This window comes from Myotis lucifugus, unplaced genomic scaffold, assembly GCF_000147115.1.
Source record: "Myotis lucifugus unplaced genomic scaffold, Myoluc2.0 scaffold_134, whole genome shotgun sequence".
Classification (NCBI taxonomy): Eukaryota; Metazoa; Chordata; class Mammalia; order Chiroptera; family Vespertilionidae; genus Myotis; species Myotis lucifugus.
The window spans coordinates 1,875,624-1,888,100 of record NW_005871182.1 but is presented as its reverse complement, the minus strand read 5'-3'; the positions used below and the strand labels follow the sequence as shown (position 1 = coordinate 1,888,100).

General features: G+C 43.5%; 1 long non-coding RNA gene across 1 annotated transcript in view; it reads right to left on the bottom strand.

Moving 5' to 3' along the window:
• Nucleotides 1-4,541, bottom strand: part of LOC102442066 — a 40,762-nt gene extending 36,221 nt beyond the window's left edge. Inside the window, exon 1 of the long non-coding RNA XR_002830619.1 lies at nucleotides 4,412-4,541. This is a non-coding gene — a long non-coding RNA (uncharacterized LOC102442066). The remainder of the gene's footprint in view (nucleotides 1-4,411) is intronic.
• Nucleotides 4,542-12,477: the final 7,936 nt, after the last annotated feature.

Below are 12,477 nucleotides of genomic sequence, written 5' to 3'. Positions count from 1 at the left end.
ATTAACTTTCAGAAGAGGAAGGGAGAGGGACATAAAAACATCAATGATGAGAAAGAATCATTGATTGGCTGCCTCATGCACCCCCCTTATCCCCACTGGGGATTGAGCAACCTGGGCATGTACACTTGACTGGGAATCAAACCGTGACCTCCTCTTATATAGGTCGATGCTCAACCACTGAACCACGCTGGCCAGGCACAATGACTTTTTCAATATTTCTAACTGGATGGCTCACAGAAATCTCAAAATTTCTTTGCCTCAAAATAAACATTTGATCCCCCATTCTCACTCCTTCATTTTTCCTCTCTTGGGAGGACTGCACTCAGGCAGCACCAGCTCCATCTTTTCTGTTACCTTCTTCCATTCCCTGCTCCCCCCCCCCAAAAAAAATCATAGTCTAATTCATAACAAATTGCTACTGATTCTATCTCTAAAATATGTCTTGAAATTATTGCAGACATGTTCCTGTCCATCTCTACAGATCTAACCAAGCCACCATCATCTCTTAATCTGACTCGTGCCTAACCTCCAAATTGGTCTTTCTGTTTCAACACTTGTCCCACTTCAATCCACTCTTCATATAGCAGCCAGAATGATTGAATAAATGAGTATAGGATAATGTCCCACAGTCACAAATAAACAGCCCCCTCATTACTGAAAATTATCAATGGCTTATTTCACTTAAAACACAATCTAAAACCCTGTTCATGGCCCTAGCCGGTTTGGCTTACTGGATAGAGCATTGGCCTGTGGGCCAAAAGATCCTGGCATGTACCTTGGTTGCAGGCTTTTCCCTGGCCTGGGCCCTGGTCTGGGCTCATGCAGAAGGTAACCAATCGATATATTTCTCTCACATGGATGTTTCTCTCTGTCTTTCCCTCTCTCTTCCACCCTCCTCAATGGAAAAATATCCTCAGGGGAGGATTAACGAAAAACAACAACAACAAAACAACCCCTTTACATGTCTGAAGGCCCTGCATGAGGTAACCTTTCTCACCAACTTACCCTTGAACTCCTTTTCCACTCAATCATGACACTGATTTCTCTCCTCCCATCAGTACCTCATGTATACCAAACTCTCTTCCATCTCAGGAAGTTTGTACAACCTGTTCACTCTGCCTAGAACATTCTTTGCCCGACTGCATCAGCACTCAGTTCCAACATAATTTCCTCATTATGGTCTATTCTCTGTTCCTCTCTCTCTTGACAGCCCAGTATTTTCCATTGTAACAGCCCACTTTGCAAATATATGTATTTATTTGTGTGTGTGTATTGATTTAATGTCAGTTTTCTCTAAAGAAATTTAATCTCCATGAGGGTACAGACCAGGCCTATTTTGTTTGCCACTGTATAACAGTGATTACAGTTCCTGGCCCAATAATAAATATTGGTTGAATGAATTTATTGTTGCGTATATTGTAAGTAACAATAGATTCTCCGAACCCTGATTGACATCAATTAATTATTATTCTGTGTAACTGTCCCAAATTCCCTAATCCCACAGGCAGGATCTATTCTCCTCCTACAAAATTCTATTTTATAGTCTTCTGAATTTATATTTACAAGACTACTAATGTTAAACATTACCAATACTCACTAATATCCCACTTTCCTACTGTGTTGGATTATTGTTTCCAATATCTGCTACCCCTCCATGTGATAAGATCATTATACCTCCTGACTCTTTGTCATCAGTCTTGCCCATGTGACCTGGGCTACCTCCTCCTGTAGGAGAATTCTATTTCTCTGATGTCATATGTAGGCCAGGTGACTGACTCACTTTGGCTTAAGAGTGGAAGTGAGGTGTACCACTTCTGAACAGAAACATTAGAGCTATTGCATTAATCCGCAAACTCTCATTCCCATTTATCACGAGAATGACAATGCCCCATATAGGGGCTGCTCCTTCAGCCTGGACCCCAGGTCCTTAGAAGCATGTCACATGAGTGAGGAATAAACCGTTGTCACAGTGTAACCCAACCTAATCTGACTAACAAACTCACTTCCTTGAAGTTGGATGTGGCCAATGTGATTGGTTCGGCCAACAAAATGTGAGCACAAGTCACATGGGACACTTCTAGGTGGGTTTAGATTGGTTATATCTCTCTAGGCCTCAGAAGCCATGCCTCTGGGTCCAAATGCAGTGGAGCAGTAACAAATCAGGAACAAAATGTAGAGAAGATTAGATATTTATGACTTGGTCAAGAGAGAGAGAATGAGATTGACTGGAGGAAGGCCCTTTTCACCTAATAAAGATGGGCCTTGACTCTTTCATCCACATCGTTACTGCTGGCTTTGGGCTACTCAGCATTTTCTTGGGTAGGAGCCGACCTGTAAGGGTCCTGAAGTCCTGGATATCAGAGATCACCCAGTCCCCTGTCTCCTTGGCTCTCCACCAGCGAAGTGAAGGAATGTTGTGTACCTACTGCAGCTGTATGGCTCAGGTAGGCTCCCAGGAGAAGTCCCTGCTCCCTCCTTGCCTGCTGGAATTCAGAATCTTTCCCCTATAAAGTGCCTAATTGGTATCATTGGCTTACTGACAGATGCACATGGTGAGGAGGTTCTTGAGAGAGTGGCTAAAATACAATATAGAAGAGCACCAAGCTTCAACCTCTGCTACAAGAAACATTCCCTGTATACCTGTTCCATTCCTAGCAGTTAACAAACATCATGTCCTTGCAACCACCAGGTAAGGAAAATTATATCTTTATCAGACAGATGGGGACATCGGTTCAGAGATCATAGGGATCTTTTTCCCCCCATTTAAAAAAATATATTTTTATTGATTTCAGAGAGGAAGAGAAAAAGAGAGAGAAATAGAAACATCAATGATAAGAGAGAATCATTGATTAGCTGCCTCCTGCATGCCACCCATCCCTACCCCGACCCCCACTGGGGATCAAGCCCGCTACCAGGGCATGTGCCCTGACCTGGAATCTAACCAAGACCTGCAGGTTCATAAGTTGATGTTCAACCACTGAGCCACGCCAGCTGGGCAGAGATCATAGGGATCTTGTTCATGGGTACAGAGTTGTTGAGTGGAAAACCTGGACTTTGAGCACAAATATTTGAAATCTCCCCTTCCCTCTCCTTCTCTTTGTCCTCATCCTCCTCTTTCTCCTCCTTCTCCCCCACACCCTCTCTCTCTCTCTCAGCGACATTGCACATAACACTATTAATTTCCTTCTCTAAAACTCATCCCTATGACCTTTTCCTTGGAAGTTCTTTCTGGCCTGACTTTAAAGGACATTTTTCAATTTCCTGGAAACAGTACCTTTGTAACAAAAGCTAGTTCTTAGAAATAAGATGACAGAGCCCAGAGGGGCAAACTTTGAGAACCAAAATGGTCAAACCTTCTTTCCCGACTCCTGTCAATTACTCGAGTACAGCTGTGCTAGGCCAGGATTCCTAGAGCTCCCAGTGAGAGCCACTGGCCTGGGGCAGTCCTCCCAGGGATGCTTCAGACATCCAAGGCACCACCTAGTGTCCATCTGAATGCAGTGAATGTTCCAGACCAGCGGTTGCCAACCTTTCGGACCTTAGGGACCACCAGTGGTCCGGTTGGCGACCGCTGTTCCAGACAGATGGCCAGCTGCAGGATCCCTCTCCCCAGGTGACTTCCCAGAAGAGAGCACACCATAATTAGGGGAACATGCTGGGGCAGCCACGGCACCCACATCTCGGGCAGTGCCACCACCCGTTGTTCCTGCCTGCTGCTGCCACGTCTGTCTCCAAGCTGATCTACCAGCTCTTGAATGTGACTAATTGTTAGGTGGTAGCCCTGTCAGGCACTTTAGGGCCTACAGTCATCTGGGCCTTAGACAGTTGTTGGTGGGAATTTGAATGACATGACTGAGCTATGTTAAGTTTTATAGAGAAACAACATCTTCCTTCCCTCTTCTCCCACATTTCCCTTCTTTTCGGTGCAAGCTGGTAAAAAAGGGCTGGATTTCTGGGCCCTTACTGAGGCAGTATGCAGGTGCTAGGCGTGTGAAAATGGGAGCATATTTGGGCTCTTTAATCAGGACATGCCAATTACTGCTTCTTGGAATTGATGTCAGCTTCTCATACCATATCCTTATTTTGGACAACTGGCCTTTACTGACAGGTGCTGGGTGCTAATTTATTTCTTATCTCACTCTAGAAAGGCCAGTACAGCACCATGCTGCTTCCCACACAATTCAAAAGTGAACAACAGCTGCCCTACCCTAGGTCTAAGCAGTGTGGGACTTTGGCTCTCTGAGGGGAACCTGTGGGACCCTCTGGAGGGAAAGGACAGCTGCTCCGGCAGCCCAGCTGCTACTTACCAGAAGGGAGGTGAGAAGAGATTATCTTAGCTCTTCAGGACTTTTCATGGAGGAGGTGCAGACAACCCCATGGTCTGACCCCCTCCTTGTCAGACCTGACTCACCTGATGCAGTGTAGTTACGTTGGCATCATGCCATAGAAACTATGTGGCCACAGAGGTGAGCAGATGTGCCTGGCTCACCCTCCCTCTGCCCTGGGTTGGTTTTCTTTGAGCTATTTCTTGGCTTTCTTCCTCATCCTCTGCCCAGACTGGTTTTCCCACCTGTCCATTTTTCTCTTCCTTATAGTCTTCACTTGCCCATTTATGGACCAATTCCGGCTCCTTAGTAAACATTCTTTTCAACTCCCTTCTGAAGTGTTCCTCATGAGAGCACCCTGCAATCATTGCTCATGACTGAGTTCCAAACCATGAGAAACTCCCATAAGATCTTCTGTTTTCTGGAAAGTTCTACTTTAACCAGCATTCTGGTAACTGGGGTTTATTCAAGTGAACTCACTTCTTGATCCCTGGATTTTCATTGTTGGTTTTGGCTGTCTTGTTTTATAAATGTTGAAGGTTTCCTCCCTGCTTCCTTATTTGTCATCCAGTGTTGATTAGATCTCTGCCCTGGTGAGTTTCCAGAGCCTATGCAATCTTCTCAGCTCTGAGATAATGAGTGCGCTTAAGAAAAAATCTTGGGGATCCAGTAGAGTGAAGGAGCATTGACTCCAGAATTAAAACCTGGGGTTCAAGTTCAAACTCTGCTCCTCACTCACTCTCAGAACTTATTTTTTCAGGTTAAGATTCACTGGGGCTTATGATATCATATATTTATGAAGATATTATGAATTGATATATACAAATGAATCATAATATTGTATAAAGCATAGTGCACCATGACAATGATGGTGAAGAGGAAGAAAGAAGAAGAAGAGAAATGATAAGAATAAGCACGAGAGTAAGATGACTCTCACTTCTGGCTGGGAGGGAAGCAGACTTAGGCAAATCCTGTTGGTATCTTTCCTTCAGTGCTCTACAGCTAAGTAGATGTCGTTGAGCAAATATTTATCTAGTGTGTGTTCCTGGGTGTACAAAAATAAGTAAGATCTGGTCTCTGTGTTATATGCCATAATAGAGGTAGGCATAAAATACAATGGAAATAGACAGGGAGCAATGAATTTTCCTGGAAATATATTGTGTCTGGGTCTCAGCCCATCAGTAACCAATCTTGTGATTGGACTAGCCCTGCCTGTGGTTTTTATTTATTAAATTGATTGACATTGGTCAATATGAACATATAGGTTTCAGGTGTGGGTTTCTATGTTACAAGATCTGTATATTGCACCGTGTGCCCACCACCCAGAGTCAAATTTGGTGGCGTATAGTCTTTCATAATATTCTAGCATGGTCCTTTGTATATCTGTGATGTCTGTGGTGACTTCTCTCTCATTTCTGATTTTGTTTACATGGGCCTTTCTCCTTTTTTCCTAAGTGAGTATAGCCAGGGGTTTGTCAATTTTATTAATCTTTTCAAAGAACCAGCTCTTTGATTTACTAAATTTTTTGTATAGTCTTTTTGTTCTTTATTTCATTTAATTCTGCTCTAATTTTTATTAATTCCTTTCTTCTGCTGACTTTGGGTTGCTTTTGTTTTTCTTTTTCTAGTAGTTTAAGATGTGATGTTAGGTTGTTTACTTGGGATTGCTCTTGTTTCTTGAGATAAACTTGTAATGATATAAACTTGTCTCTCTCTATCTTTTGATCTCATCTTTTATTTCTTCTTTGACCCAGTCATTTTTTAGACATATGCTGTTTAATTTCCACGTATTTGTTGGGTTCTTTACTTCCTTTTTGTAGTTGATTTCTAATTTCAAGGCATTGTAGTCAGAGAATATGCTTGGTATAATTTCAGTCATCTTGAATTTGTTGATGCTAGTTTTGTGACCCAACATATAGTCTATCCTTGAGAATTTTCCATGTGTGCTGGAGAAGAATGTATCATCTGATGTTCTGGGATAAAATGTTCTGTAAATGTCAATTATGTCCATTTGGTCTAGTGTTTCATTTAAGGCCAATATTTCTTTATTGATTTTCTGTTTGATTGATCTGTCTAGAGCTATCAATGAAGTATTAAGGCTTCAAACTATGATTGTGTTTTTATCTGTTTCTCCCTTTAGTTCTGTGGATAGTTGTTTTATATATTTTGATGCTCCCTGATTGGGTGCATATATATTAAAAAGTGTTATTTTTTAAAAAAATACATTTTTATTGATTTCAGAGAGGAAGGGAGAGGGAGAGAGAGATAGAGACATCAATGATGAGAGAGAACCATTGATTGGCTGCCTCCTGCACCCCCCTCACTGGGGATAGAGCCCTAAACCGAATCGAACAGTGACCTCCTGGTTCATAGGTCTAAGCTCAACCACTGAGCGCCATGCTGGCTGGGCAGTATTATGTTTCTTGATGTCCATCTTTGTCTCTTGTTATCTTAAAATCTATTTTGTCAGATATATGTATGTCTATACCTGCTTTTTTTGTGGATTTTATTTGCATAGAAAATCATTTTCTACCCTTTTACTTTGAATCTACCTTTGTCTTTGCAGCTTAGATGTGTCTCTTATAGGCAGCATATGGTTGGGTTTTGTTTTTTGATCCACTCTGCTATTCTGTGCCTCTTTTTTTTTATTGCTTAAAGTATTACAAAGAGCATTACATATGTCTCCTTTTCCCCCCGCCCTTGACAATCCCCTGGCCTCCCCTACCCCCAGTGTCTTATGTCCATTGGTAATGCTTATATGCATGCATACAAGTCCTTTGGTTGATCTCTTACCCCACCCTCCTCCTGCCCCCCAACCCTCCCCGGTCTTCCTGCTGTAGTTTGACAGTCTGTTCGAGGCAGCTCTGCCTCTGTATCTATTTTTGTTCATAAGTTTATAATGGTCTTTATTATGCATAAATGAATGAGTTCATGTGGTATTTTTCTTTCATTGACTGGCTTATTTCACTTAGCATAATGCTCTCCAGTTTCTCTGTGCCTCTTTATTGGTAAATTCAGACCATTTACATTTAGGGTAATTATTGATGTATAAGACTTTCCTATAGCCATTTTATCTGTTGTTTTCTGGTAGCTCTGTGCCTCCATTGGTTCTTTTCCTTTATGTTTCTGTATGTTATTTTTGTTTGGGGGAATTCCACACATCTTTCCTCTTTTTTTCAAGCTATATGTCCTGGTTTGGGGATTTTTGTATGTGGTTACCATTAGGTTTATAAAGAATGAAGTTGCATATTACTGTACCTTTTGCTCTTTTGAGTGCAGCTGATCTTCATCTTTCTTTGCCAGTTGAGACCTCTCCCTCTTCCCCTTGTATGTTTTTGTTGTCACAAATTATCCCTGTTTATGCTGTAATTTCTTTGTTGAATTATAGATGGTTAACTTGTTGAAATTTCCGTGGGAGAGGAAAAGTGGCACCCTTGCGCTGCCATTTCTCTGACATCACCTGCGCCACCCCCCCCCCCCCCCGCCGCCCCCGTGGTTTTTATTGTGATTGCAAAACATCCCTCAGCAAAAACCATGAGGCAACTTTAAAAAAAGGCTATTACTTACAGGACCTAGATATTACATGACACACCTGGGCCCACAGAATGAGGTCACAGGGTTGGGGGGGGGGCGGGGAGGGGCACGAACCTGTGAGCCTGGGGTTCTGCTTTTATTTTGGTCGAAGGTGGGGAGGCCTAGTGTTTTGCAGGGTCATTCTTTATTGGTGAATTTAAAACATAAGAGCCAAAATTGAAAGCATGGGGAGAGAAAAAACAACAACAAGCCAAGTAGTTCAAATGGTCAGTTATTGAAATCAACCAGGATCTAAAACAAAGGAGCCTCAGCCGGGGGAGTGCCTGGCTCCTTATCTAGTCCCATGACTGGCAATGAGCTTATTTTGAACCTATAAAGGGCTGGTCCAGGGAAGGGCCACCTCTTGGGCAGGCCTCAAGGTGGGGCTGTGATTAGCCATCTCTTATCTGTGGGGGCCTCACTCTCAGGGTTACTGGGCTGACTTTGTAGGAGCACCACGCTTGCCAGGAGGAAGACTTCTCGTCTTGCCCACTCCCCAGCGGATCTTTTAAGTGAGTCCACTCTATGCGCAGGGTAGACAGGAGTCTCAGGCAGACAACGTATTTTGTAATGCCACTAAACATTATGAACATTTCGGAGGCTTACTAAGGAGAAGTTTACTCAGGGTGCTTATATTAGAAATTACTGGTCTAAGCACATACATGAAAATGAGAAGCATAAAATCAACGAGAGCACTTCCGTCATCTGTTTTCTTTTTCTTAACACTCCGGCTACACTGATGATGGACTAGAAGTGGGACTGTCCTGTGACAAGGCACAACCTGTTCAGAGATGGGTGAGGCTCAGAGGATATGAATAAAAGGGCCATCACACACTTGGGGTAGACTTTGCCTTTGGAAAGGATGGGAAAAAAGCCCAAGTATTTTTCCACACCAGAATACCCTAGGTCAGATCTGGAGGGGTCCGTGGTGTTTTACAGATGGGAAGGGGTCTCACTGAAAGGGTTAGAGGAGGAGCTGACCCTTGGCTGTCACCTGAGTCTCTTATCTCCTAGACTGGAACTCTTTGCATGGCTTCATCTCAACCTAATGTTTTGTTGCCAAAATTCTCTAGACCAGGCCAGCTCTTAACAAAGGCAGAGCTGGTGGGATTTTGCCTAGGAAGAAGTGTGTGTGTGTGTGTGTGTGTTTTAAAAACAAATTCACAAGCTCTGCTCACCGACTGACCATTGAAGCACTTCCATTTAGCTGCAGGCAAGGTACTTCATGCCTTTGCCAGGAGCTTCTAGCTGCTACTTCATTGGCACCCAGACATGGCTTTTGGGGCTGTGTGATTCATTTACACAATTCTTGGTACCCTCGTTCCTACTTCCATATGAGATTCTCGGAATAATGGTGATAATAAGATAGAGAGGATGAATAGAGGACATTTAATACAGTGGAAACACTGATAGTGATCAAGACTAAAACATTATAGTTGCCAGGTCACTGAGAACTGTTCACACTTCTGGTCTGGCTACTGACCCAGAGCTAGAAGACAGCCAAGAATGATAGTGAGTGGGGACTTCACTAAGAGGCCATGGCATGGTCCCCGAGGTAACTGTGTTTATCAGTCTATGTTCATTATCCTTAGGATCCACTCCTACTATTCCTTCATTTGGGTCTTCTGCCTCCATTCTTGCTTGCTTTTGTCTAAGTCTATCAGTATCTCTGCTCAGGTCCACAGGGGTCATTATGCAACTTCCATGCCCTCCCCGTTCAGGTTCATGGTCCCTCAGTGTTCCAGGGAGCTACCAAGCAGAACTGTTGTCCTGAAGCCTCCTGATTCTCCTGAGGGAAAAAGGTCCAAGTTCAAGTGCTGAGCAGCTGTAAGAATAAATCTTGCCTTGCCTCTTCTCTGCACATCCATGGGTGGGGTGTGGTGGGGGTGGAGAGGTGTCAGGAGTCACAACTTCCATTTCATTTGTTTTTCCTGGCAGAGTGAGCCTGGGACCTGGGCCATTTCCTAGATCCCCAAATTTCCAAATTGTCTGATGGGTGACAGCTAGGATTATATTGACTTCCCACCGTCTGGTTCTTCTCTCTCCCTATAATGTTTTACACTCTGTATTTCATTTGAGATCATAGTATTTCCCAAGATTCTTGTAGTCAGACACCCCATTTCTGCTCACTGGATGATCTCTGTCCTCAAAGCACTTTACAGAGTGAAAACAGAGACATAAATCATTGCTGATGTATTTTTCAGAAGACAAGCTGGAGGACCCCACACCAGCTTCTGCCATGCTGCACACCAGCCTCCTTTCTGTTTCGCTCTCTACTCTCCTTCCTCTGTTTCTCTCAAGGCCAGAGTTCCTTACTACTGATACTTCTTCAGCATTAAGTGAAACCTTTGCCAATAAAGTGGTCTCTCCTCTGCCCATTCGGGGTGGGGGAGGGGTATCTAGCTAGGGAAAGCCTATCTCTTTCAGGGTTGCTGGGCTGACTTTGTAGGAGCACCACACTTGCCAGAAGATTGCTGTAAGAAGATTCTAGAATCAGAGGGACTTGGGTTCAAATATTGATTCCCCCTTCTCAGATGTGTGAGTTACTTAACCTCTCAGAGCCCGGCCACTTCCACATCTATAAAACAATAAATGTTTCCTATCTCATAGGGATATTGTGGAAAGGAAGGAGATCCATATAGAATGCCCAGACTAGGAAACTGGCACATATTAGCAGCTTTATAAATCTAGGTCCTTTTCCAAATGTCTCCACTATGGAGGTGATTTAGCCTTGACCCATAGACTAGCCTCAGGAGTGGAAGCCTCTCATTGCAGCATTTATAGAACTATATACTCTCTTAAGAGAGCTCAAAATTACTTGCTAGATCAGTAAGAAAATGTGATTGTCTAAATGTACCCAGTCATCACAAAAGGCACTAAAATAAAGCTAACAGTGTAATCACCTTAAGTCGCTCAACGAGAATTGCTCAGTGTGCTGTGACATGGGTGTAGCATTGTGGCTCATGAGACTAAAACTCGTGCTTCAGAAAAATAGCAAACATCATGGCATGAAACTTTGGGGTTACTCATGAGTAGCTAAAATCTCAAATATTCATCCACATGTGCCACAGATCAACTGGCCTTCAAGGTTTTGGAGAGAGGGGTACACCTCTTCCAAAAGTGCAACCAAGGATGGAAGGGAAGGTTCCTTCAAAGGAAGACAGCAGTGGCCAGGCTGGACAAGTCCACCAGCAAAGGGTTTACGCAGCAGGGAGACTCTATGCAGAAGGTTACTCCATTTTCCTTTCCTCTCCTTGAGTGTTGGGAAAACTGAACAGATGCTAGAGAACAGGTCTGAGGTGACCAGCTTGCTCTCTGTCCCTGGTCGCTTTGGGGACTATATTCCTTTTTGGGCTGAATGCCTCAGATTGTGAACAGTGGCTTAATGGACTTCCCCCCACCCACCACCCCCTGGGAGATAAGGGGTTTTCTTCCTTTTTAAAAGAAAAATAAGCAAATAACAGTATTAATAACACTAAGGTCCTGTGGAGAGGGTTCTAGTACAGAACAAAATTAGGACAGGAACAGCAGGTGATCTTCCTTAAACCTCTGCATTCTGAATTGAGTTTGTAGAGGCCACTGTCATAAAACTATGGAGGCAGCAATGGGAGGTGTGAAAGAAGCTCTCGTGTTTTCATATGATAACTGTTTTAAAGATATCACTATATTGGCCTGGCATCTGCCTCTTTCCTCTCGGGAGCGGCGATATTTAGGAGGGAAGGTGAGTCACCTGGGTCAGTGTCCACAGTGTGGGCTCAAGGATCATGCCTTATCTATAAGGCATAATGAGGGTGCTCTTTAAGCCTCTCTGACCCACCCTATAGTTAATCAATGCCCAGCACAGTGCCCGAGACATGCGGGGTCTCATAAGGTTGGTGACTGAATGGATATGTGACTATTACCTAGTGTAGAAGTTGCTCTGAAGCTCATCCTTCATGCAGGGTGTGGGGATGGAGACACTTAAGGCCAAGGACTTAGGGATGAGACCAAAGTTGTCTTCTGCTTAGGAGCCCAGGATCCTCAATGTAGCTTTGCATGTGGGTCAAGCCATACACCTGAGCCATGCTCCCCACTGCCTTTAACCAAAACCAGGTTCTGTCACTGCTGTCATTCATTCATTCATTCTTTAATAAATACTTTTTGAATAAGTATTCTGTCTACCATATCTACACTGTGTTTTGCACTGAAGAAAACAGATAAACATCTCTGCCCTTGGGGAACTTAATGTATTAGTGAATATAACACTAGACGCTGTAACAGGCAAATCCAGAAATCTCGGTGAGAAAACACAATGCAAGCTTATTTCTTGCTCCTATAAAGTCCAATACATGACAAGAGTGGAGGAGGGAAGTGCTCAGATTACTGTATTTACTTAAGGACCTTGGCTGACTGGAAGCTCTGCTGTCTTCATTGTGTGGCTTCCAAGGTCCGCTTGGGCATTGACATTAGCCATTCGACTGTGGGAGAGAGAGAAAATGGGAGCTGTGACATTGTGAACAGCACTTTCTCATATTGTATTCATCAGAACTCAATTATACGGCTTTCTACTGAGAAATGTCATTCCTGGCTGGGCAGTGAC